Source organism: Oryctolagus cuniculus, chromosome Y, assembly GCF_051225735.1.
Source record: "Oryctolagus cuniculus isolate XC-2025 breed Fujian yellow rabbit chromosome Y, ASM5122573v1, whole genome shotgun sequence".
NCBI lineage: Eukaryota > Metazoa > Chordata > Mammalia > Lagomorpha > Leporidae > Oryctolagus > Oryctolagus cuniculus.
This window is the reverse complement of record NC_142889.1, coordinates 30,692,355-30,719,150: the sequence shown is the minus strand read 5'-3', so window position 1 is coordinate 30,719,150 and position 26,796 is coordinate 30,692,355.

Below are 26,796 nucleotides of genomic sequence, written 5' to 3'. Positions count from 1 at the left end.
TTCACATCAAGATTCATTTTCAATTATCTTTATATACAGAAGATTGATTTATTAGATTTATAATTATTTAAAATACAAAGTGGTGAAGAGAAGGGCTGGCATTATGATGTCATGGGTAAGGCTGCTGCCTGATTTGCCAGCATTCCATATGGGAACCAGTTCTTGAACCAGCTTACTCAACATCCAATCTAACTCCCCACTAATGGCCTGGGAAGATCAGCAGAAGATGGCCCAAGTGTTTTGTCCCTGCTCTCCATGTGGCAGAGCTGGAAGAAGGTCCTGGCTCCTAGCTTTGTCCTGGACCATAGCTGGCAATAGCCATCTGGGGAGTGAATCAATGCATAGAAGATATCTTTCAATGTCTTGATCTGTCTTTCTGTCTCTCTCTGTCTCTCTCCCTCTTCTTTTTTCCCTCTCTCCCTGTAACTCCTTCAAATAAATAATTATTTTTAAAAAAATAAACACTAAAATGAAATATTCACCAGAACAATAAGTTCAAGAAATATAAGAATGGCTTGGTTTCTTGTCTCAGAATTCATTAATTCTATGCAATTTCCAACTAAGCACAAAAAATAAAAACAGAATAGAAATACAGAAAAATATAATCCATCTATATGACCCTTTAAATGATGCTTGAACCTCTACATGCACTCTTTAAATACGCAAAAACAGTGACACTTATTTTTTTTTATTTCCTATATTTGGTTCTGCATTCAATTATGACTGCCACCAAAAACTTGGTGTAGACTGAAGGTATTAATAATTATCAATTATTTACCATTATTATTCATCACCATATGCTTTTCACTTACCCTTATATCTGGATAGTGAGCAATCAATAAATAATGATTAAAAATTGAATGGAAAACTGGTTAATATTTCTAACTCTTTCAGAAGCTAACTAAAACCTTTCTTAAGGAATTTCTCTTGTGCTAGCAGATTTATATCAAAGATGTCAAAAGCCTGCTTTGAATATTATAGGCTTTATTCACTATTTGCTAAGTTAAGACACAGGAAATCATAATTTAAAATTATATAATAAATTCAAAGGAATAATTCCTTTACCACTTTTTTGCAGAGAAATAATTTCTTCAGTCTGTTGGGGGTTGAGAGTGTAGAAGAATCACTGAGCCATATATTTCAAATAATTATTTAATGTTAGTTTTATTATATTATCATATTTGAGACAAATTCCTATGCCATCATGTGTTCTGAACACAATATAAAATGAACCACATATGTTCTTCAACACATGCTGGTTGTCATAACAGGAATATCATTACATCATTACAGTGCAAGTATATGCTGCTTCCATGAGCTTGCAGAGTGCATCTATGAGTTACTGGCAGGGTGCCTTTCTCCCCATGGAGGCCCTATGCTGTGAGTATGTCAGAGGCCAACAGGACACTGGAAGTTCAAGCTTGGACTGGTTGAAAAGTTTATTTGTGCTAATGATTGAAGTGCATCTTTTGCAGTAAACAAGAGAGCAGGGAGAGGGAAGGATTCATATTATATTTGAAACTAATCCTTGGAGCTTGACACATTATCTTACAATATCAACATCCATTTGGTTAAAAAATACTGGAAGTAAACCTCATCAATTTTCAGAATGTAAATAGAGTAATATAGTATGGTTGGTTGTATTTCAATGGTAGAAGCACTAGGAAATGCAGTAAGGAGGAGGTTTGATGTATTTGAAGGTTGTTGAGAGGAGTAACCATCAAAGTAGGATGATATAGGGAAATTTTGTTTATCACTTTCTATTTTCCCATTGTTTTTATCACCTAGACAAAGTTCTAGCAAAAAAAGCATAAGTAATAACAGAGAGGTGGGAACAGAGAAGGTTCTAGTGGTCTAATTCCTTAATTCTGATGGAGTTAGCTGCCAGAGACTTGTTCGGTTTTCAGCCACGCAGCAAAGCAGCTGTGTTGGGAAACCTGGCACTAAATGCATCATGTCATCAGATTTTAGGGCCTGCAGCATTAATCAGGCATTTCAGCCAATGGTAAAGTTTAGGGAGCAGCCAGTTAGGACCTTATCCACAAGTTATGGTCCCAACTGATAAAAATAAGACAACAAATTTTATTTCAACTGTTGTTTCAAGCATTCAAGAAAATATACAATAAAATTATTAAAAAGTATAAAATAGGCATGATTGAAATGTGAATTATAAACAATAAAGATGGTTGCTTATTTTTTGAATTTTTTTCAGTTTATGAGTTTACTCAATTGGGAGTGCATCACTTCTAGGTTATTATACAATTCTTGGTGATAGGTTTACTTATGTGGTGCCACTGCAAAGAAGGTAATAGTGAATGATTTCAGTCTGGAAAATGTCCTCTGACATTCTGTATTTTGACAGAGGGAACTTGAGTTGGTTGCTTGCATTTACTGTCTAATACACATACATACAATGAAATGCATGTTCTTTGGAAGTTTTCTGTAAGTCTTATGTGGGTAAGTACCAATGTATCTGAGATCATGAAAAATTCCACTTCACCTCCATTTCTATTTCTCCAGACTTATCCTCTAGGGGAAAATAACCAAGGAGTAGGAGTGAAGAGAGATGAAAAATTCAATGTCTGTGACTTGAAAAATAAACTACAGATGAATATTTTCTTTAGAAATTCATATGTAATACTTAAACACTATTTTAAAAATCAGGTTATTTTTCTGATAACAATTCCTTCAACAATTCACTTTGCAGACCTTTCATTAATTTATCTAGGAGAAAAAATACATATAAAGCATCCTATTATTATATAAGGCACCATATTTTGAACATAAAAGTTCACACACAGAAACATATGCATATAAAACACATATATACTATGAAATTCTGTATAAGCACATGACACCAAATTGAGTAGCTATCTAAATTGCTGTGTCATTGTTGCCTTGTAATTTAAAAAACTGTAAGATATTTTTATACAGTTTAATGTAATTTGTCTAAATACCATGACTCACAAAGGAACAATATTGGGCCGGCGCCGCGGCTCACTAGGCTAATCCTCCGCCTAGTGGCACCAGCACACCGGGTTCTAGTCCCAGTTGGGGTGCCGGATTCTGTCCCGGTTGCCCCTCTTCCAGGCCAGCCCTCTGCTGTGACCAGGGAGTGCAGTGGAGGATGGCCCAGGTGCTTGGGCCCTGCACCCCATGGGAGACCAGGAAAAGCACCTGGCTCCTGGCTCCAGCCATAGGATCAGCATGGTGTGCCGGCTGCAGCGCGCCGGCCGCAGCGGCCATTGGAGGGTGAACCAAAGGCAAAAGGAAGACCTTTCTCTCTGTCTCTCTCTCTCTCACTGTTCACTTTGCCTGTCAAAAAAAAAAAAAAACAACAAAGGAACAATATTGTATTTATATGGCTTAGTGTGACATAGACATTAATGTCCTATTCACAATTTTATCATAAGCTTTAGTAATATTATGCAAAGAATGTAGAAAAGCAAATCCATTGTATACACTACTCCATGACAACAATTTCATCACTTTAAAATATTTATTTATTTATTTTAAAGATTTCTTTATTTGAAAGGCAAAGTTATAGAGAGGTAAAGGCAGAGAGAGAGAGAGAGAAGGAGGGAGGGAGGTCTTTCATCCAATGGTTCACTCCCTAGATGGCCACGATGGCCAGGTCTGTGCCAATCCAAATCCAGGAATCAGGATTCTCTTCCAGATCTCTCAAATGGGTACAGGGGTACAAGGACTGGGGCCATCTCCCACTGCTTTCCCAGGCCATAGCAGAGAGCTGGTTCAGAAACAGAACAATCAGGACTTGAACTGGTGCCCATATGGGATACCAGCACTGCAGAAGGAGGCTTTACACTCCATGCCCCAGCGCTCTCCCCACAGCACTAAAATCTTATAGTGGAGTCTATCACTGAAAATATAACTGAGCAAATCACTTTGTTAATATTGTTAAGATATATTGGCCATGTTAGCATATTTTAGAAATTATGTTTAATTAAGATGTCACGGCCGGCGCCGCGGCTCACTAGGCTAATCCTCTGCCTAGCGGCGCCGGCACACCGGGTTCTAGTCCCGGTCGGGGTGCCGAATTCTGTCCCGGTTGCCCCTCTTCCAGGCCAGCCCTCTGCTGTGGCCCTGGAGTGCAGTGGAGGATGGCCCAAGTGCTTGGGCCCTGCACCCCATGGGAGACCAGGAAAAAGCACCTGGCTCCTGGCTCCTGCCATCGGATCAGCGCGGTGCGCCGGCTGCAGCGGCGGCCATTGGAGGGTGAACCAACGGCAAAGGAAGACCTTTCTCTCTGTCTCTCTCTCTCTCACTGTCCACTCTGCCTGTCAAAAAAAAAAAAAAGATGTCACAGTGATATGTTGCCAATAGAACAATGTATTTTTTGCTTTCAGATCATTTAGTTGTTCCATTAGCAAGGGCAATAGCAATGATGATACTTCTGGAATCTCAAGGAGAAATTTAAATGGGATTACGGAGGAGAGACATTGCTTGTTATTGTAATATTATCAATATAAAGAGCCTTTCAAATGAAAGGAAAAAAAGTCCATTGCTGGCAGGCTTTGTGGCTCATCAGATTTATCCCCACTAAACATAATTTGGAAAATAGATGTTGAAAGGGTAAGAACCGATTCCCACTGTGGTAAGGCTGCCTGGCATGGCCACAATGGCTGTTGCTCAGGAGAATGGCAGGAGTCAGGGCCAGCACCATGGTGTTAGCATCCCCTATGAATAATGGTTTGAGTTTCAGCTGCTCTACTTCTGATCCAGCTCTCTGAGAATGTACTTAGGAAAACAGCCAAATATGGCCCAATATTAGGGGCCCTTCATCAATGTTGGAGATATGGATGGATTTCCAGGCTTCTGGCTTCATTCTGGTGCAACCCAAGCCATTGCAGCAACTTGGCCAGTAAACCAGTAGATGGAAATGTGTGCTCACTTGTGCTCTCTCTTTCTCCTCTCTCCTGTCCTCTACATCTCCCTCTTCTTTCCACTTACTCTATTTCTCTGATTTTCAAACAAATGAGATATTTTTAAAAAACTTAAAAAATATGTTTCTGACTTCTCCAGTTTTGACTAAATGTAGTAAAAAAAAGAGTGGAGACAGGTTGTTCATATCCATGTTTGACAGAGAAGAGCACTGTCATGGAATTGTAGGGAGTTCACCAGTGTTTGGCAGTACATCATAAATACCTCTGGATGATCAACAACAAGCACCACAAAGAAGCACTTGAGGCTTGGGCTATAGGCTCTCTGACATGTCCCATGACATTCTCAGTTGAATGATTAACCAGACATTGGCAGGGTCAGATAGCATTGTGACTTCATCCAATGCTGCATTGTCCTGAGATGGTTGATGGATATATTCAGACACTGCTATATGGATCAGGATGGTAGGATTCAGGTGTATAATCAGCAGAACCTTCACATGGTCCTGATAATTGTATAACACCAGCCTTCTGTGATTAACCACATAAATATGCAAGAAACACTGAAATGCCAAATATCTTACCTTTAATGAAACAGAACACAATACTAGATTTTATATAGTTAATATCTGAGGACCTGTTAAATATGTGTATAGTTGATTCATGTTTCTGTAGTTCAGCAGTATTATTATAATGCAAATATTGCAGTTGTGATGGTATCATGATGAACACATTGGGTTCGGTAACTCTTTAATTGTGCCATTGTACATATTGCATTGTCAAACTGAAAGATGTGTCAGGAATTATGCTTGGGCAAAATGATCATGTGATTTTCTAAATCTCTCCAGTCCTACAGTAAAAAAATTTTTCAACCAATAGGGGCTTTAAAATTATACAGATGTTCCTGTGTCTTATTTTAAAAGAGGCATATTCATTGGAAAATACAGCAAAAGCAATAAAGCAATATTTACTTACTGAAAAAAATTACTTGAATTCTTCCTAAGACTTACATGGTCATCTAGATTCAAGCAGCTAAAAGACCCAATGTAGTCCACCCCACTGCAAAAAAAAAAAAAAAAAAAAAATCCAGAACACACTTTAATCAAACTATGAAACATAAAGGAAAATGAGAGAATTCCAAATACAGTAACAGACAGTGTCGTGTTTGTCATGTTTAATATAAAGGAAAAGAAGCAAGTTTTTCAATAGAAACCATAGAGGCCAGAAGAGATTGGGGTGATATATTCAATATTTGAAAAGAAACCAAAAACACTGAACCATGAATATTATATCCAGCAAAACTATCCTTTAGAAATGGATGCAAAACAAACTATTTCATAGACATACAATAACAGAGAATTCTACACCACTAGATGAGACTTATAAAAAATTCTGAAGGGAGGCCTATATGAGAAGTAAACGATAAAGACACATAACATTACCAAAATCACCAACAGTGCTGATACCATCAGCAACCAATCAGCTTAATGGCAGGTGGTAGTTCTTTTCAGAACATACTAAACTTGAATGTAAATGGATTCAATTCTCCAGTCAAATACATACTGGTTGGATGAATGGATTAAAATTAAAAAGACCCAACTCTACACTGACTACATGAAACTAACTTCACAAGTAAAGAAACAGATAAACTAAAAGTGAAAGCCTGGAATTTGATAGACCAAGCAAATGGAAACCAAAAGCGAGTGAGAATAGCAATACCCATGTTAAATCAAAATAGCATATTAAATAAAAATAACATATCAAACCAAAAACTTACATTGTCACAAACTATAGAAAGAGACTGAGAAGCACATTTTATACTGATAAAAAGGTTTAAGTCCCAAGAGGGTAACAGTGGGCAACTTCAATGCCACACTGTTATCAATGGAGAGATAAACCAGACAGAAATTCAATAAAGATATATCAGAATTTAACCATACTGAGCAAATGGATCAGTTACAGATGTAGTTACAGAAGTAACTGGGTGTAGTTTCAGCCACCAGCTGCAGCATGCACATTTTTTACATCACTACAGGGAGGATATTTTTGTTTTACTATCAGTTCATATTTTAAGAATCAAATCAAGTCTCACTAAAATTCAAAAGAGTGAAATAATTCCATGTAGCTTCTCAGACCACAAAGGAATAAAACTAGAAATCAATAAGAACAGTAGAATATTTACAAATTAAACAGCATGCTACTGAATGGCCAGAGTCCTTGAATGAATTTAAAAAGAGATAAAATGCTCTTGAAATAAATAGCAATGAAAACACATCATATCAAATCCTGTGGGATGCCGCCAAGACAAAACTAAGAGGAAAGTTTGTAACAATAAGTGCTTACATTAAAGAGTTAGAAATGACTGCAAATAAATGACTGCAGCATGCATCCCTGGAACTTAGTAAAACAAGAAAGAGCCAATAGAGAGGTGAGGTGAGATGTAATAAAAGTCAGAATAGAGATAAATAAGATTGAAACTAGAAAAACACTGTATAAAATATAAAATCAAAATCTGGTTTTTAAAGAAGATAAACTTAATACACAAGTTTTAGATAGATAACCATAATAGAGAAAAATCATAAAATTACAAGTATGGAAAGAGATATTATAGCTGATACCACAGAAGTAAAAGGAAGACATAGAAAACCTAAACAGATCCATAACTGAGACAGAAATTGAAACAGTAATAAAGGCCCTCCCAACAAAGAAAAGCCCAGGACCAGATGGATTCACTCCTGAATTCTACCAGACATTTAAAGAAGAACTGACTCCAATTCTTCTCAAACTATTCAGAACAATCAAAAAAGAGGGAATCCTCCCAAATTCTTTCTGTGCAGCCAGCATCACCTTAATTCCTAAGCCGGAAAAAGATGCAGCATTGAAAGAGAATTACAGACCAATATCCCTGATGAACATAGGTGTAAAAATCCTCAATAAAATTCTGGCCAATAGAATACAACAACACATCTGAAAGATCATCCACCAAACCAAGTGGGATTTATCCCTGATATGCAGGGATGGTTCAATGTTCACAAAATAATCAATGTGATACACCACATTAACAGACTGCAGAAGAAAAACCATATGCTTATCTCAATAGATGCTGAGAAAGCATTTGATAAAATACAACACCCTTTCATGATGAAAACTCTAAGCAAACTGGGTTTGGAAGGAACATTCCTCAATACAAGCAAAGCAATTTAAGAAAAACCCACGGCCAACATCCTATTGAATGGGGAAAAGTTGGAAGAATTTCCACTGAGATCTGGTACCAGAAAAGGATGCCCACTCTCACCACTGCTATTCAATATAGTTCTGGAAGTTCTAGTCAGAGCTATTAGGCAAGAAAAAGAAATTAAAGGTATACAAATTGGGAAGGAAGAGCTCAAACAATCCTTCTTTGCAGATGATATGATTATTTAGGGGATCCCAAGAACTCTACTAAGAGGCTATTGGAACTCATAGAAGAGTTTGGCAAAGTAGCAGGATATAAAATCAATGAACAAAAATCAATAGCCATTGTATACACAAGAAATGCCATGGCTGAGGAAGAACTTCTAAGATCAATCCCATTCACAATAGCTACAAAAACAATCAAATACCTTGGAATAAACTTAACCGAGGACATAAAGATCTCTACGATGATAATTACAAAACCTTAAAGAAAGAAATAGAAGAGGATACCAAGAAATGGAAAAATCTCCCATGCTCATGGATTGGAAGAATCAATATCAACAAAATGTCCATTCTCCCAAAAGCAATTTACAGATTCAATGCAATCCCAATCAAAATACCAAAGACATTCTTCTCAGATCTGGAAAAAATGATGCTGAAATTCACATGGAGACACAGGAGACCTCGAATAGCTAAATCAATTTTGTACAACAAAAACAAAGCCGGAGGCATCACAATACCAAATTTCAGGACATACTGCAGGACAGTTGTTATCAAAACAACATGGTACTGGTACAGAAACAGATGGATAGACCAATGGAACAGAATTGAAACACCAGAAATCAATCCAAACATCTACAGCCAACTTATATTTGATCAAGGTCCAAAACCTATCCCTGGAATAAGGACAGTCTATTCAATAAATGGTGCTGGGAAAATTGGATTTCCATGTACAGAAGCATGAAGCAAGACCCCTACTTTTCACCTTACACAAAAATTCACTCAACATAGATTAAAGAGTTAAATCTATGACCTGACACCATCAAATTATTAGAGAACATCAGAGCAACCCTGCAAGATATCGGCACAGGCAAAGACTTCTTGGAAAAGAACCCAGAAGCACAAGCAGTCAAAGCCTAAATTAACATTTGGATTGCATCAAATTGAGAAGTTTCTGTACTGCAAAAGAAACAGGAAAGTGAAAAGGCAACCGACAGAATGGGAAAAATATTTGCAAACTACCCAACAGATAAAGGGTTAATAACCAGAATCTACAAAGAAATCAAGAAACTCCACAACAACAAAACCAACAACCCACTTAAGAGATGGTCCAAGGACCTCAATAGATATTTTTCAAAAGAGGAAATCCAAATGGCCAACAGGCACATGAAAAAATGTTCAAGATCACTAGCCATCAAGGAAATGCAAATCAAAACCACATTGAGGTTTCACCTGACCCCAGTCAGAATGGCTCACATTCAGAAATCTACCAACAATAGATGTTGGCGAGGATATGGGGAAAAAGGGACACTAACCCACTGTTGGTGGGAATGCAAACTGGTTAAGCCACTATGGAAGTCAAACTGGAGATTCCTCAGAAACCTGAATATAACCCTACCATACAACCCAGCCATCCCACTGCTTAGAATTTACCCAAAGGAAATTAAATTAGCAAACAAACAAGCAGTCTGCATATTAATGTTTATTGCTGCTCAATTCACAATAGCTAAGACCTGGAACCAACCCAAATGCCCCTCAACAGTAGACTGGATAAAGAAATTATGGGACAGGTACTCTATAGAATACTATATATTCAGCAGTCAAAAACAATGAAATCTGGTCATTTGAAACAAAATGGATGAATCTGGAAAACATTATGCTGAGTGAATTAAGCCAATCCCAAAGGGACAAATTTCATATGTTCTTCCTGATCGGCGACAACTAACTGAGCACCAAAGGGGAAACTTGTTGAAGTGAAATGGACACTATGAGAAACAGTGACTTGATCAGCCCTTGTCCAGACTGTTGATGTACAATTTAATACTTTATACCTTTTGGTATTTTGTTGTTGTTCCAGTACTATATGTTGAACTCTGTAATTAACACACAATTATTCTTAGGTGTTTAAATTTTAACTGAAAAGTGATCCCTGTTAAATATAAGAGTGAGAATAACAGACGGGGGAGATGTACAATTTGGGACATGCTCAATAAGACTTGCCCCAAATGGTGGAGTTAGAAATGTGCCAGGGGATTCCAATACAATCTCATCAAGGTGGCATGTACCAATGCCATCTCACTAGTCCAAGTGATCAATTTCAGTTCACAATTGATCACATTGATAGGTCTAAGACTCAAAGCGATCACACAAACAAGACTACTGTCTGCTAATACTAGCTGATAGAATAAAAAAGGGAGAGAATGATCCATCATGGCAAGTGGGATACACAGCAGACTCATAGAATGTCAGATGTCTTAAACAGCACTCTGGCCTCAGAATCAGCACTTAAGGCATTCGGATCTGGCTGAAGAGCCCATGAGAGTATTTTAGGCATGGAAAGCCAAGACACCCTGGCAAAAAAAAAAAGAAGAAGAAGAAGAAGGAGAAGGAGGAGGAGGGGGAAGAGGAGGAGGAGGAGGAGGAGGAGGAGGAGGAGGAGGAGGAGGAGGAGGAGAAGGAGAAGGAGAAGAAGAAGAAGAAGAAGAAGAAGAAGAAGAAGAAGAAGAAGAGGAGGAGGAGGAGGAAGAAGAAGAAGACCACCTAAGTTAAAGATCTCTGTGAGTGAGATCCCAGTGGAAAGAATGGGGCCATCAAAGAAGGAGGTACCTTTCTCTTAAGGGAGGAGAGAACGTCCACTTTGACTATGACCCTGTCTAAATAAGATCGAAGTCGGTGAATGGAAAGGCTTCCATAGCCTTGGCATCATGACTAGAGCCTAGGGAGATTACTGACACCATTAACAAGAGTGTCAAATTGTTAAGTCAACAACAGCAGTCACTGTGTACTTACTCCTCATGTGGGATCTGTCCATAATGTGTTGTCCAATGTGAAGTAATGCTATAACTAGTATTGAAACAGTATTTTACACTTTGTGTTTCTGTGTGAGTGCAAACTGATGAAAACTTTACTTAATACATACTAAATTGATCTTCTGTATATAAAGATAATTGAAAAGGAATGTGAATGGAATGGAAGGAAGGAATGGAATGGAAGAGGGAGCAGGAGATGGGAGGGGTGTGAGTAGGAGTGAAACTATGGGGGGGAAGCAATTGTAATCCATAAACTGTGTTTTGGAAATTTATTTTCATTAAATAAAAGTTAAAAAATAGAGAAAAATCATAAAATTACAAGTATAGAAGCATATATTTTAGCTGATACCACAGAAATAAAAGAATCATAAAATTACTATGAATAAGTGCATGGTAACAAATTTTAAAATATGAAATAAAGTGATATATTCCTAGTTACATATATTATAGCAATGACAGGTTTTTTAAAGCTTTTTAATTTTATTTTTTGGAAGGTAGAATGACAAAGCGAGGTAGAGATAACAAAATGATCATCAGTCTGCTTGTTCATTCCCCAAAGAACCTCAATTGTCAGGGCTGAGATCGTCAAAAGCCATTAGCTTGGGGATCCATCTGAGTGTCCTGCATGGATGGCAGGGGCCCAACTACTTGGTCCATCATTCTCTGCCTTTTCAGGTACATAAGCAGGGAGCTGTGTTGGAAGCAGAATAATGGTGACCTAAACAGGCACTCTCGTATGAAGTGTCAACATCACAAGCAGTAGCTTAGTCTACTGAGCCACATGCTGGCCCTCATAGTTGGTTTCTAACCCAGGGGGTAACATCATTAGGTCTAAATTTTTGAAAATATAAAAGAATATCTGAAAGTCTGAACAAGGTTTTAGGAGGCAGGGTTGAAAGGAACACAGTTCAAAGATTACTGCAGTAATCCTCGGGTACATAGTAGTAACCCGAACTTAGGTAAAGACAAGGGAGAAGCAGAATCAACAAAGACTAGGAATGACACTCTCACTGAGGAAAGTACCCTGGGAATTATATTAACTCCTTGGCTGAGAGTTACCTTATACAACATTTTTATTCAATTTAAATATAAAGGATATTTCTGAGCTAGACAGCACTATGACATATCAGTGCTTGATGTGCAGTGCTAAGCAGTGTATGTGGATATTCTTAGAATTACAGCATATATAAAAATTTATTTTTTAAGTATTTTTTAAAAAATTCCTTTATTTATTTGACAGGTAGATTTACAGTGAGAGAGAGAGAGAGAGAGAGAGAGAGAGAGAGAGAGAGAAAGGTCTTCCTTCCATTGATTCACTCCCCAAATGGCTGCAATGGCCAGATTTGCACTGATCCTAAGCCAGGAGCCAGGTGCTTCCTCCCATTCCCCCATGCAGGTGCAGAGACCCAAGCATTTGGGCCATCCTCCACTGCTATCCCAGGCCACAGCAGGGAGCTGGACTGGAATTGGAGCAACTGGGACTAGAACCCAGTGCCCATATGGTATGCCAGCACCACAGGCAGAGGATTAAACTAGTGTGCCACAGTGCTGGCCCCATAAAAATTTCTTATATTCTTGCACTGGTCTTATGTTTACAATGAATTCCACATTGTTCAATTAGCAATATTGAAGTTTTAGAATAAGGCCACTCAAAATCCTCTCATGTTGTTTCAGGTGACTGAGTGATAGCCTGGCCATCTGTAAAGATTATATTAGTTGTAATTTTAAAAATACTTGTACCATATTCTTAAATGTATAGAAATACTAATTATTTTTATGGGGAAAGTCGTAAGTACTTGTTAATAGAACCTATTGATTGTCAAGTGATGTTTTAATCACACTTTCACACTAAATCCATTTGCAAGACAATTTTTTTCATCTTTCCTTTTATATTTTAAATATGTATTTTTGTTGTTTTGAAAACAAAATACTTGTTTTTTTTTTTTTCCATCTACTTGAAAAGCAGAGCAAGAAAGAGAAAAGAAATAGAAAAATCTTGCTGCTGTTATACTCTCTAAATTACCAGAACTGTCAGGGCTGGACAAACTACAGCCAGGAACAAGGACCCATGAGCTAGAAGCTCCATCTGGGACTCATGTGGGTAGGCAGAAACCCAAATGATCCATCACCTACTGCTTTTCAGGGTGTGCTGGCCGAAAGTTGGATTGGAAGAAAGGTTGCCAGGACACACGTCAGCACTCAATTACTATTGTGGGAATCACAAGTAGTGGCTTACTTCACTGTGCCACACTCACCCCTACCTTACTCTCTTGCAATATATCACTTTGACTTTATAATGTGTTTGTCTAGGGTAGTCAGTTGGCCATCCTTTATAAGGTACAAAATATGTTATGCAAGTCATAGAATTTTGTTATTGTAATTAAAGTGAATTTAACAAATTCATACTGCTTAATAATAATCATTTCATGGGATGTCCTGCAATGAAATTAAATATTTTAAATAGTTTTCAGTACCCATAAAAGCTTGTTTGAATTGAAAATATCTTTAAGGGTAGGCATTTGGCTTAGTGGCTAAGACACCATTTGGTATTCTTGTATCCCATATTGGAGCACCTGGGTTCAAGTCCTGGGTCCACTTGTGTTTTCTGTTTCCTGAATGACAGATTGTGGTCCAAGTACTTGAATCCCTGCCACTGCTGTGGGGGACTCAGATTGAGCTCTTGGGTTCTGACATTGGCCTAGTTCATAACCGGATGTTGCAGGCATTTGGGTAGTGCACAAGTGGGTGGATGATATATTTTGGTCTCTCTTTCTCTGCCTTATGAATAGAAAATGAATTTTAAAATATTAAACTTGGTTTATTTCTATCAAACACAATGAGTAACTTTCTTTTTCCTTTTGCTTTGACAGAAAGCTTAATGTAAATTTGATTATATATTGAGTTAGTATGAGTGGCGTGATTTTCTTTGTCCCTTAATATTATTCATTCGGTTTCCAGTTTAATCCCCATTGTATAATATTATTACCCTTTAAGTTACACAGAAACTATCACTAGGAAAAAATCAAATTACAATTTGCATTACAAACACAGATATTCTATATAAGAGAATATTTTACCCATTTTAATTTTTAACTTTACCCTACCCATTTTAAATTTTATTTTCACGTTTTTAATTTTTAATTTTATTTAAACATTTTAATTTTTGTCTGTTTGTCCCTGAATCTTTACTCAGAAACAAGTCCTGGAGCCTAAGTTGTGGACACTTTAGTCTGAAGCATAAGTTATTTCTCTCCACATGAATTCCCCATAATGCATCAGTGTATAAAATGAAAAGTGTACATTAAAAATAAACTACGGAAACAATCAATTTTGTTAAATCACTTATCACCTGCCAGTGAAGCGTACTATAGAGGGGATTATGATTAACTTGGACACAGACTGAGGTTTAGGCTTTGCTTCTGCTGCTCTGAAAGGTGGCCTGGGTGCTTCTCCCTCTCAGGGGAGGAAGGCCTGTGGGAGCTGGGCGCCCAGTGTTCCTGGTCACAGGAGGGCAGCCTCGGCCACTGTTCCTGAGCAGCGGAGCTGCTGCCCTCAGACTTCCTCACTCACGCTGGCAGCCTTATCCTTGTCGGGAAGAGGTACCTGGGCTGTTATTTTATCCCATTCGCCATCTCTCACCCAGCCGAGGAGCTCAAGAGAAACGCACCCTCTTCAATGGGGAGGTAAGACCTCCTTCACGGCTGATCCTTCTAGCAGCTTTTCCCAGCATGGGAATCCTGAGGCAAGCCCAGGAGAGGAGCAAGCCCTGGCCTCCACGTCACAGCACACAGGCTTCCTCTTCCCACAGTCTTAACTCACAGCGACTGTAGCCAAGCAATGAAGTTAAACGGAAGTGCATGCGCACCTGCAGAGGTCAGTCACTGCACATGCGCACGGAAGAACAGTGGCCACCAATAATCAGTGCCTATGTTGGGTCCTTGCTTCTGAGCGATGGCCCTCCTTGCTTTCAAAATGGGTGGGCCCTAGGTGCCAGCTGGCAACATTTCGAGAAAGATTCAGATCTGGAACTTCAGGAGGTTGAAAGCCTTGTACCTAGTAAATTTCCCTAAATTCTCTGCCTCTTTTTTTTTGTAGTTTTTTTAAATTTTTATTTAATGAATATAAATTTCCAAAGTACAGCTTATGGATTACAATAGCTTTTTCTACCCCCATAACTTCCCTCCCACCTGCAATCCTCCCCTCTCCAACTCCCTCTCCCCTTCCATTCACATTGGTTCATTTTCAATTATCTTTATATACAGAAGATCAATTCAGTATCTATTAAGTAAAGCTCTCAACAGTTTGCACCCACACAGAACATAAAGTGCAAAATACTGTTTGAGTACTAGTCATAGCATTAAAGCACAATGAACAACACATTAAAGACAGAGATCCTACATGAGGAGTAAGTGCACAGTGACTCCTGTTGTTGACCCAACAAATTGACACTCTTGTTTATGGTGTCAGCAATCACCCTAGGCTCTTGTCATGAGTTGCCAAGGCTATGGAAGCCCCCTGAGTTCACCGACTCTGATCATATTTAGACAAGGTCATAGTCAAAGTGGAAGTTCTCTCCTCCCCTCAGAGAAAGGCACCCCCTTCTTCGATGGCCCGTTCTTTCCACTGGGATCTCACAAGCAGAGATCCTTCATCTAGTTTTTGTTTGTACGTTTTGTTTTTGCCAGAGTGTCTTGGCTTCCCATGCCCAAAATACTCCCATGGGCTCCTCAGCCAGATCTGAATGCCTTAAAGGCTGATCACTGAAGTAGACATCCTAGACAGTTTCTTTGCGAACTTAATAGCTGCAGCAAAATTGTGTTTTCATGACTTTAGAAACCGGCCATATGCATTACCAGTTGCAAACTTAGCAACAGAAGTCAGTGCATGTTTGTACTATTTCAATTTATATAATTTTTGTTTATAGGAACAACCAAATAAAAACTACAGTTTTATGTTATAGATCATGTAAAACATAACAAACATAGATATTTAGGAATATAGAATAAATTTAAAAACTCTTCAAGGAAGCTTCAAAAACAGTATTTTAAAAATGACTTATTTGTATTCAGTCAATTTTTTCAAATATGTTGGTCTCTTTTTTGTATTTTAATGCTACTCTGATTAATAAATATTTGTTGATATTTCTGATTAGTTTTTGTGCTCTGAAATTGTACAGACTGTACTGAGAGAAGATCTGTCTTGTACAGTACCCTATGTAATAATGGGAATGGATTTTATTTAATTATCATTTTATTGAACACAACTATTGTGATTGCAGTGTTGATAATATATTATGTAGGAAAATAAAAGAAAAACCTCCTAGCATATATATGTATTTTATATGTGGAAAGGAAAATTTTATAGTACTTTCTGATTTTTTTTTTTTTTGACAGGCAGAGTGGACAGTGAGAGAGAGAGACAGAGAGAAAGGTCTTCCTTTTGCTGTTGGTTCACCCTCCAATGGTCACCGCGGCCGGCGCGCTGCGGCCGGCGCACCGCGCTGATCCGATGGCAGGAGCCAGGAGCCAGGTGCTTTTCCTGGTCTCCCATGGGGTGCAGGGCCCAAGCACTTGGGCCATCCTCCACTGCACTCCCTGGCCACAGCAGAGGGCTGGCCTGGAAGAGGGGCCACCGGGACAGAATCCGGCGCCCCGACCGGGACTAGAACCCGGTGTGCCGGCGCCGCTAGGCGGAGGATTAGCCTAGTGAGCCGCGGCGCCGGCCTACTTTCTGATTTTAAATCTATTTTTTTCTGATCTAGGAAACAAAGTGGATAATCTAATTACTGAATGAAAAAGAAAAGGAATTTTTACCAAAGTCTCAATGCAGAAATGAATAAGCTTAGGATGGTAACAGAGGGTATAAATTATAGTAAGAGTATGTTGGCTTCTCAAATGTTGTAATTTCAGTCTGTAAAAAAGTTTGATTCAAAGCCTGAAGTACATTATAGAGCTCGAAATAGAATGTTTTGGCAGCTGCTCCTTACAACTCTTTCAAAAGTCAGAAAAATAAGTTTAGTTTTCATCTGGAATCATTAAATTTAGAGAAAATTTCTAATATGGGACATCAAGATAAGAAAAATCATTTAGGGAAACTGTTTAAAAAACTGTCCAGTAAGAAAGGTAGGAGGTAGGAAAGAGACATTTCATTACAAAACTTGATATTGAAGACCTACAAATTAGATAAATGTTTCCTGTCAGCATTTAGAAAACAGCAAGCCTATTGAGAATAACACAATGACAGGAACTTTCTTTGAAAAACAGTGAAGATGAAATGAAGCAGATGAATTAAGATTTGTTTAAAATATTCTCTCAAGTGCTTTATAGGTCTCCGTGAAGAAATGGAGTTGAAATGTTTTTAGTGCAATTTTGAATGATGGCATTCTGGGTAAAAAGATACTACAATATTTTCTTGCCAAATATACATCTTTTTGAAAGACCAACCTGCTTTGATAATTAATTAGAAAATTCATTAGAGTTCTCTCAAAGAATAGAAAATACACTAACATTTCATAATGCAATATTTAATCATAATGGTAGAAATAATGTTATAACTAACTTCTATTCAGATAAATGACTATCAAAATGTATGCTAGAATATCATTTTATATACTTAAAATATAGACATATAAAGAGGTATTTACAAAAAATGCAATTCAAATATGAATTAAATAAATTAGTAATTTTATAAATTGTAATATAAATTCTTGTGTTTTGAGTTAAAGATTGATGTTTTATGACTATAAAGGCACACAGTATTTCTGCTTTATTTGTATTGAGACACTGTATAAGACACTGGGATTTCTTAAGTTTATTTGGTGTGAACATTAAATTCAGCTTGGATTTTCATTAAAATTTTAATAATTTTTTAAAAAATGAAGTCACATTTAGTAATGACATCAGATCTGTATATAAGTTTAACAAATGAATAATTACAAAGTAACAAAAGATGAGCTTATTTTGTTTCTCATTATAGTTCTCTGTATTTTCACCTTATCTGAACTGTAAATTCACTTCTTCAGCCCTTCTGCTCACTCCGCTGTGGCATGACATGACTCTGTCTTCATGAGACTGAGCTGGCTCATTCTCATTTCTAGCATAGCTCCTCCTGTCAGCTATGTCATCCCACTACAAGATGGAAACTAGCATGAGAGGGATGGTGGCCTAAACTAATATCTAAAGATAGCTCTGAACCCATGGCCTCCTGAGCCCATAACCTCTGTAAGTATGGACTCTGAAGGGAGGAGAGAACTTCCACTTTGACTATGACCCTGTCTAAATAAGATCGAAGTCGGTGAACTTGAAAGGCTTCCATAACCTTGGCAACTCATGACTAAAGCCTAGGGTGATTACTGATGCCATAAACAAGAGTGTCAAATTGTTAAGTCAACAACAGCAGTCACTGTGTACTTACTTCTCATGTGGGATCTGTCCTTACTGTGTTGTCCAATGTGAAGTAATGCTATAACTAGTACTGAAACAGTATTTTACACTTTGTGTTTCTGTGTGAGTGCAAACTGATGAAATCTTTACTTAATACATACTAAATCGATCTTCTGTATATAAAGATAATTGAAAATGAATCTTGATGTGAATGGAATGGGAGAGGGAGTGGGAGATGGGAGGGGTGTGAGTGGGAGGGAAAATAAAAAAATACACAATTACTCTTAAGTGTTTAATTAATGCTATAACTAGTACTCAAATAGTATTTTACACTTTGTGTTTCTGTGTGGGTGCAAACTGGAAATCTTAATATATGCTAAATTGATCTTCTGTATATAAAGATAATTGAAAATTAATCTTGATGTGAATGGAAGGGGAGAGGGAGTGGGAGAGGGGAATGTTGTGGGTGGGAGGGAAGTTATGGGGGGGGAAGCTACTGTAATCCATAATCTGTACTTTGGAAATTTATGTTCATTAAATAAAAAAATTGTCTGTGACCAAGTTAGCTGAATGGTGACTTTTCACTCTATCACTAAGGTAGTGATGTCACATTTACTTCCTTACCTGATCCCTCTCCTCCAATAGGAAAATTCCAAAATCATCCACTTATTTCCCAGAAAAATTAGCAGGGAGTTGGATTGGAAGTGGAGCAGCTAGGACTTGAATTGGTGCCCATAAGGGATGCCAGAACTGCAGGCTGGGACTGTAACCCACTGTGAAACAGCTCTGGCCCCTAATGATTACTTTTGACTTTTCTATTTTTCATGCTTGCATTAAAATGGTTTGTCGCTCCCCCTCTTCACGGAGGAACGACACAAGACCCTGCGTGTTCTTTTGTCTGCTCGGCCGTTCCCGGGTTTGCTGCTGGTTCTTCCCGGGTTGGCTACTGTCCCTTCCTCCTCCGTGGAAGGGCGGTTCCCCCTGCCACTTTCCCCACTTCCGCGGGGGAGCAGCACACCACCGGCAGGCTCTCTCAGGGGCTGCTCAGGTGTTCCTTCAGATAGATGTTCCTGGTGCATGTTGTCTCTTCTCCTTTATAGTCCTCTTCCACCAATCCCAACTCTGCTACCCACATGCCGAGTACGCTGCTCTCCTCCAATCAGGAGCAGCTCCTGCAGCTTGTCAAGTTGGTGAGAGGCAGCTGTGTAGAAGCTGTTTACTCCTCTCCCAGTGCCATATTGTGGGAGAGCAGATGCATAGAATAAGTCTTAATTCCAGTAACTTAGTCTAGTCCGAATTGCTCCCCACAATGGTTATATTAGTCTACACAAAAGCAGAATATTAAAACAATAACATTCTACCACTACCTGTATTATAGATAAACATGTAGTTAAAATTTCTTTTAAAATTATGTATAAAATGCAAAACCTAAACCACATCCCCATGAATCATTCATTCATTAATTAATTTAAAATTTTAAACTATAGTTTGAATACCTCTTTTCTTTCTCATGCTAATAGTTGCTAATTAATAATTGACTCATATAGACTCATTTCATTTACTCTACAGTTGGATTTATTTTAATTGCAGTATTGTGAGAATGTAGAAAGTTAATATGTAGGTAGCAAGTAGATAATCACTTTGGAAATCTTCAAAATGAACCCCAATAAGATGAAAACCCATTAACCATATGAACAAAATATAATTGGCTAAGCATCTGGACTTCAATATCAGATATACCTATATTCAAATTTTAGTTTTCTTCATAACATCTTGAGTGCTTCCAGGCAATATAATGACACTTTCTAATCTTTATCATCTTCATCAGAAATTCGGATAATGGAAACATATAGAGTGTTAGTGAAAATTCAATGAGATAAGTACCATTTGCCAGCCACAGTGCCTGACACAAATTCATGCCTTATTCATTGAAGATTTTCAGGTGTAATACATTTGAGATTACTTCTGAACTTAATACGGCAGAACAGGAGGTCCAAGATGGCTGAATAGGGATAAGATGTGCTGATTTTGACCACAGGAAGAAAAGATAAAGAAGGTGAAGTAACTGCATTTCCAGGACAGAGTTTAAGAGAAGTTTACAGTAGAAATTCTATAGAAAGTAGGAAGACTCTGGAGCAGCATGGACAGTACAAGTACATAGCAGTGAGTGGGGACACCACAGGGGACTCCCACAGCTGGATCTGGAAGAGAGATCATCTTCTTGGAGTTGGGTGAGCTCCATCTGTGACATCCTGTGTCACCTGTGATATTACCTGAGGGAGAACCATGTGGACAACTTTGATGTTGAGTCAAGCCTGGTGGGACAGTAAGGGACAGTTTTCCCACCTTACTCTGTGACTGAAGAGCACACTGATTTCTCTCTATTCCCCCACAAAGGTGACTGGTGACTAGCAGAAGAAAGTGCCATCTTAATAAGGCAAGTAAAAGCATCTACAGCTCACATGTGCATGACTAGGTTATTTAATTATTTATTTTTGTTTAAGGAATACAACTTTATGAATTTAATATATACGGATTTGGGAACATGATGCTTCTTCTCCCCCTACCTCCCTCCCATCCAAACTCCTGCCTTTCTTTCTCCTCCCTCTACTTTTCCCATAATTATTTTAATGATTTATTTATTTATTTGAAAGTCAGAGTTATATGGAGCGAGAAGGAAAGGTAGAGAGAAAGAGAGAGGTCTTCCATCCACAGGCTCAATCCTCAATTGGCCACAACAACCCGAGCTGAACCAATCACTTCATCCTTAGCCCCTGGAAATCCACAATATATTCTGTGCTTATTATTGACTTTCTTAGATTCCACAAATAAGTGACATTTATTTTCTCTGTGTTATGTTAAACAGCATAAGGTCCACATTCATACTTTGGGATTCATGTTGTGACAAAACATCAGAATTTCTTTTTTAAGGTTGAATTTGATTCCATCTTGTGTATGTGTCTTCTTCTCTCTTTTCATCTGCTGATAGATAATGTGGTTATTTCCATATCTTATACTTGTGAATAAAGTTTACATGAACATGGATGTGCAGGTGTATCCTAGATATAGTGATTTTATTTCTTTTGTATACACATCCATTAGAGGGATTGTTTTGTCATTCATTCCATTTTTAGAGGCACCTCCATAGTGTTTTCCATAGTGGATGTACTAAGTTACATTCCTCCAATTTATGTGTTCCCTTTTCTCTTGTCCAAAACTTATTTTTTTCTTTTTTTTTGATAATATCCATTTTTACATATGTGAGGTGATAACCAGTGTAGTCTTGATGAGCAATGCTGAGCCCCCTCCTTTTTAAAGATTTATCTATTTATTTGAAATACAGTGTTATACAGTGTGAGAAGGAGAGGCAGAGCAAGAGAGAGAGGCAGAGAGAGAGAGAGAGAGATTGAGAGATACTTTCCATCTACTGTTCACTCTCCAGATGGCTACAACAGCCAGAGCTGAGCATTTTTATGTCTACATTCATCAGGAATATTAGTCTATACTTCTCTTTCTCTGTCATATCTTTTTCTGGCTTAGGAATTAAGTTGATGCAGGCTTCATAGAAGGATTTTGGGAGGATTACCACCCTTTCAATTGTTTTGAATAGCTTGCTAAGAATGGGAGTTCGTTCTTTAAATGTCTGGTAGAATTCTGCCATGAAGCCTTCAGGACCTGGGCTTCTCTTTGTTGGAATGGTCTTTATTACTGATTCGATCTCTGTTTTGATAATTAGTCTGTTTAGATGATTTATGTCTTCATGGCTCAATTTAGGTAGGTTGTATATGCCATTTCTCCTAGGTGTCCTATTCTATTAGCATACAGCTCTTTGTAGTATTTCCTGGTGCTTCTTTTTATTTATGTGTTGTTATATATACTTTTTCATCTCTGATTTTGTTGATTTGCATCTTCTTCCTTTTTATTTTTTGTTAGTTGCACCATTGATGTGTTAATTTTATTTTTTCAAAAAAACCAGCTCTTCATTTCATTGATATTTTATATTGTATTTTGGTTTCAATTGTATTTCTTCCTTAATTTTAGTTGTTTCCTTTCTCCTACTAATTTGGGGTTTGGCTTGTTGTTTTTCTTTTTTCTAGGTCATTGAGATGCATTGACAGCTCATCTATTTTGTTACTTTCCAATTGCTTGATGTAGGCACATATCACTATAAATTTCCCTCTTAACACTATTTCTGTTGTATTTCATATATTTTGATATGAGGCATTGTCATCTTGAATCATTTCCAGAAATTTTTTAATTTCTCTTTTTATTTCTTTTATAATCCACTGTTCATTTAGGAGCATTTTAATCATTCTTCATGTGTTTGCATATGTTCTTGACATTCTTGAGTTTTTTTTTCAAGATTCAATCCATTGTGACCAGTGAAGGTGCATGGTATGATTTTGATTTATTTAAACTTGTTGAGACTTGTTTTATGGCCTAGTATATGGGTCTATCCTAAAGAAAGTTCTGTGCACTGCAGAGAAGACTATATATTCTGCAACTCTAGGGTGAAAAGCTCTATAGTTATCAGTTAGGTCCATTTGGTCTATGATGTCAATTAGCTCTGTTGTTTCTTTGTTAATTTTTGTTCTAGTTGATCTGCCTATTGATGAAAGTGGGATACTGAAGTGCCTGTTACTATTGTATTGCGGTCTATATCTTCCTTTAAATCCATTAATAGATTTTTTTAAATAGCCAGGCATCCTGTAATTGGGTACATATACATTAATTATAATCACATCTTGCTGTTGTATTGATGCCTTAATCATTGCATAGTATACTTCTTTGTCTCTTTTAATAGTTTTTTTGTTAAAGTCTATTTTGTCTGATATTAGAATAGCTACACCTGCCTTTTTTCTGTTCACATGAAATATCTTTTTTTTCATCTTTTCAATTGCAGTCTATGTGTATCTTTCTGAGTTGTGTTTCTTTTAATTAGCAAATATATGGGTCTGTTTTTAATCCATTTAGACAGTCAGTATCTTTTAACTGAAGAGTTGAGGTCATTTACATTCAAGGTAATTATTTTTAAAGGTTTATTTTATTTATTTGGAAGACAGAGTTAGAGAGAGAGGTAGATATATAGAGAAAGACAGAAAGGTTTTCCATCTGCTGGTTCTCCCCCTAATGACTGAAATTCCCAGAGATGAGGTTATCCAAAGCCAGGGGCCAGGAGTTTCTTCCAGGTTTCCCATGCAAGTGCAAGGGCCCAAGGACTCAGGCCATTTTCTACTGCTTTCCCAGGCTATTGCAGAGATCTGGATCACAAGTGGAGCAGCTGGGACATGGACTGGCTCCCATATGGAATGCTGGTGTTGCAGGCTGGGGCTTTAACCTGCTGTGCCACACCACAAGCCTCTCAAGGTAACTAAGTAACCACTTGACCATGCCATTTTTCACCAATATTTCTATCAAACACTTTGGGTTTCTTTTGTACTTTAGTGGGGGATTATCTGTCTTCACATTCTGTCATGATGGTGGATTTCATTCTGTATTTCCATATGTGGCAAGTCCCTCAGCATCTTTTGAAAAGCTGGATGTGTGGTGACAAATTCTTTTAATTTCCATTTATTATGGAAGGTCTTTATTTCACTCCTGTGAGTGACCTTGCTGATTGGGTGAGGGTGACTTCAATAATTGCTGGGTGTGCACACACAATCTGGGGCAGACACCATGTCCTGAAGTCCAAAAGTGGTGCTAGCCCTTCCACAACTGACTGCAGGTCACTGTTGCAGGAGGGAAGAGGTAGATACAGAGACACTCTACTTTTTTCCTTTCCTCTTGCATTCTGCGTGAGAAGTTGCCCTGCTGTTCTGAGGGATCCTTGCTAAACTCAAAAAGGCACATATCATGAAGCTTTCCCTCTCACAGTATCAACAATGGTACAGGCCCTGCAGTCTTGTCTCACCTGGTTTGCCAGGGTGGGTAGGTGGGGTGACTAGGGATTTTATCACAGCGATAAATCTACAGTCCCCAATGATTTTAAGTCTGGCCTGCAGGGTTGGCATGGGGTGGAGCTTCAACTTAGTCCCATAAGGCACTCCTCTCCCTTCATTACATCATGGACACTGAGACACAAACTGCAATAGTGAAGCGCTGACAGACAGCTGATTCTGGGAACACCTTAGCTTTCTGCATGGATGACCACACTCATGGAGGCTGAGTAGAATTCTTGTTCCCTGTGAGAGTGGGAGGCCTGTGTTCTATGACTGTGGAAATTCTGTGACTTCATGATAGGGCATGATGTGTAGCTACATCTATGAGCAATCATTGAATCTGGATTAAGAGACTCAGAGCTCCCTGTGTGCTTGGGGTGTGTCATTGAAGAGGGATCTGTGCTCACCGAGGACTGCACAGATCCTTTGTGTGGTTCATATATATGCATGGGAAAGGTATGTACCAACTGTGGGTTCATCTTGGTCATCAGTCACATAAGCAGAGTGAAGGTGAGGCTATCATACCAGCTGAGGGGATCACACCACCCCCTGCTGACAGCAGAGGAATTCTATCAAACCCAACTTGCATTCTCACCCCATGTTCAAGCACTGATCACTGATCGCCCAGCTCCCATGCAGCCCATGTATCTGTATATCCACTGCAGAAGCTGATACTCTACTAAGACACAGATGCATATTTCAATGACAGATGCCACCAGATGGAAAAAAGCGCTCCCACAATGCTTAAATATAAACATAGAAATACAAGATGTGTCAGCAAATAAAGAAATATGACTTCACAAAAGGAATAAAACACTTCAATATTAGAATGTAAAGATGAAGGGAATGTTAAAATGCATGAAAGGAAATTAAAAAAAATGATTGTAAGATTACTCAAAATCAAAGAAAAGCAAATATATGACTTAAAGACATCCATGCATGACATAGTGAACATTGACATAGTGAACATGACATAGTGAATTTCAGAAATGAATGATTCAATAGATGAAATAAAAATACATAGATATCATTAACAGCAGACTTGTTGAGGCAGAACAAAGAATACAGAATATCTGAGCTAGAAGACAAATATTTGGAAGTATCTCAGACCAAGGAAAAAAAGAAGAAAAATAGAAAAACTGAAAATAGTGTTCACAATTTAGGTGATACTATCAATTGACCAAATATATGTGCATTAGGAGTTTCTGAAGATGTGGAAATAGAATAGATTTCTAAGATGTATTTAATTAATAACAGAAATTTTCCATAATTTGCACAAAGCTAGGGACACACAAGTACAGAAAGCACATAAAACTCTGAATAGACAAGATCAGAAAAGATTTTAACCATGATACATCATAGTGAAATGTTTAAAAGTTAAACCTAGGGGCCAGCACCATGGTTCACTTGGTTAATCCTCTAACTGTGGCACTGGCATCTTATATGGGTGCCAGGTTCTAGTCCTGGTTGCTCCTCTTCCAGTCCAGCTCTCTGCTGTGGCTTGGGAAGCCAGTGGAGCATGGCCCAAGTGCTTGGGCCCCTGCACCCACATGGGAGACCTGGAAGAAGCACCTGGCTCCTGGCTTTGGTTTGGCGCAGCACCAGCCATGACAGCCATTTTGGGGGTGAACCCAAAGAAGGAAGACCTTTCTCTCTGTCTCTCTATCTCTCACTGTCTTACTCTGTCAAATGAATTTAAAAAAAAAAGAAAAAAGTAAAATCTAAAGATTCTAAAATATGCATGAGAGAAATGTCAGATTACCTTCAAAGATATCCAATTCCACTGAGGCTAATTTCTCATTAAAAACTCTACAAACTATGAGTGAATGGAAAGAAAAAAAAAACTGTCAGCCTAGCATAGTAGACTCAGAAAACCTTTAATTTATATATAAAGATGAAATAAATGTTCCAAAGGAAACCAAAATTGAAAGAATTTGTCACCATCATCCACTATTTTTTTTTTTATTTTTTTTTTTTGACAGGCAGAGTGGACAGTGAGAGAGAGAGACAGAGAGAAAGGTCTTCCTTTGCCGTTGGTTCACCCTCCAATGGCCGCCACGGCTGGCGCGCTGCGGCCGGCGCACCGCGCTGATCGATGGCAGGAGCCAGGAGCCAGGTGCTTTTCCTGGTCTCCCATGGGGTGCAGGGCCCAAGCACCTGGGCCATCCTCCACTGCACTCCCTGGGCCACAGCAGAGGGCTGGCCTGGAAGAGGGGCAACCGGGACAGAATCCGGCGCCCCAACCGGGACTAGAACCCGGTGTGCCGGCGCCGCTAGGCGGAAGATTAGCCTAGTGAGCCGCGGCGCCGGCCACCATCATCCACTATTACAAATGATACTTACAGGTGTACTACACACAGAGAAAGATAAT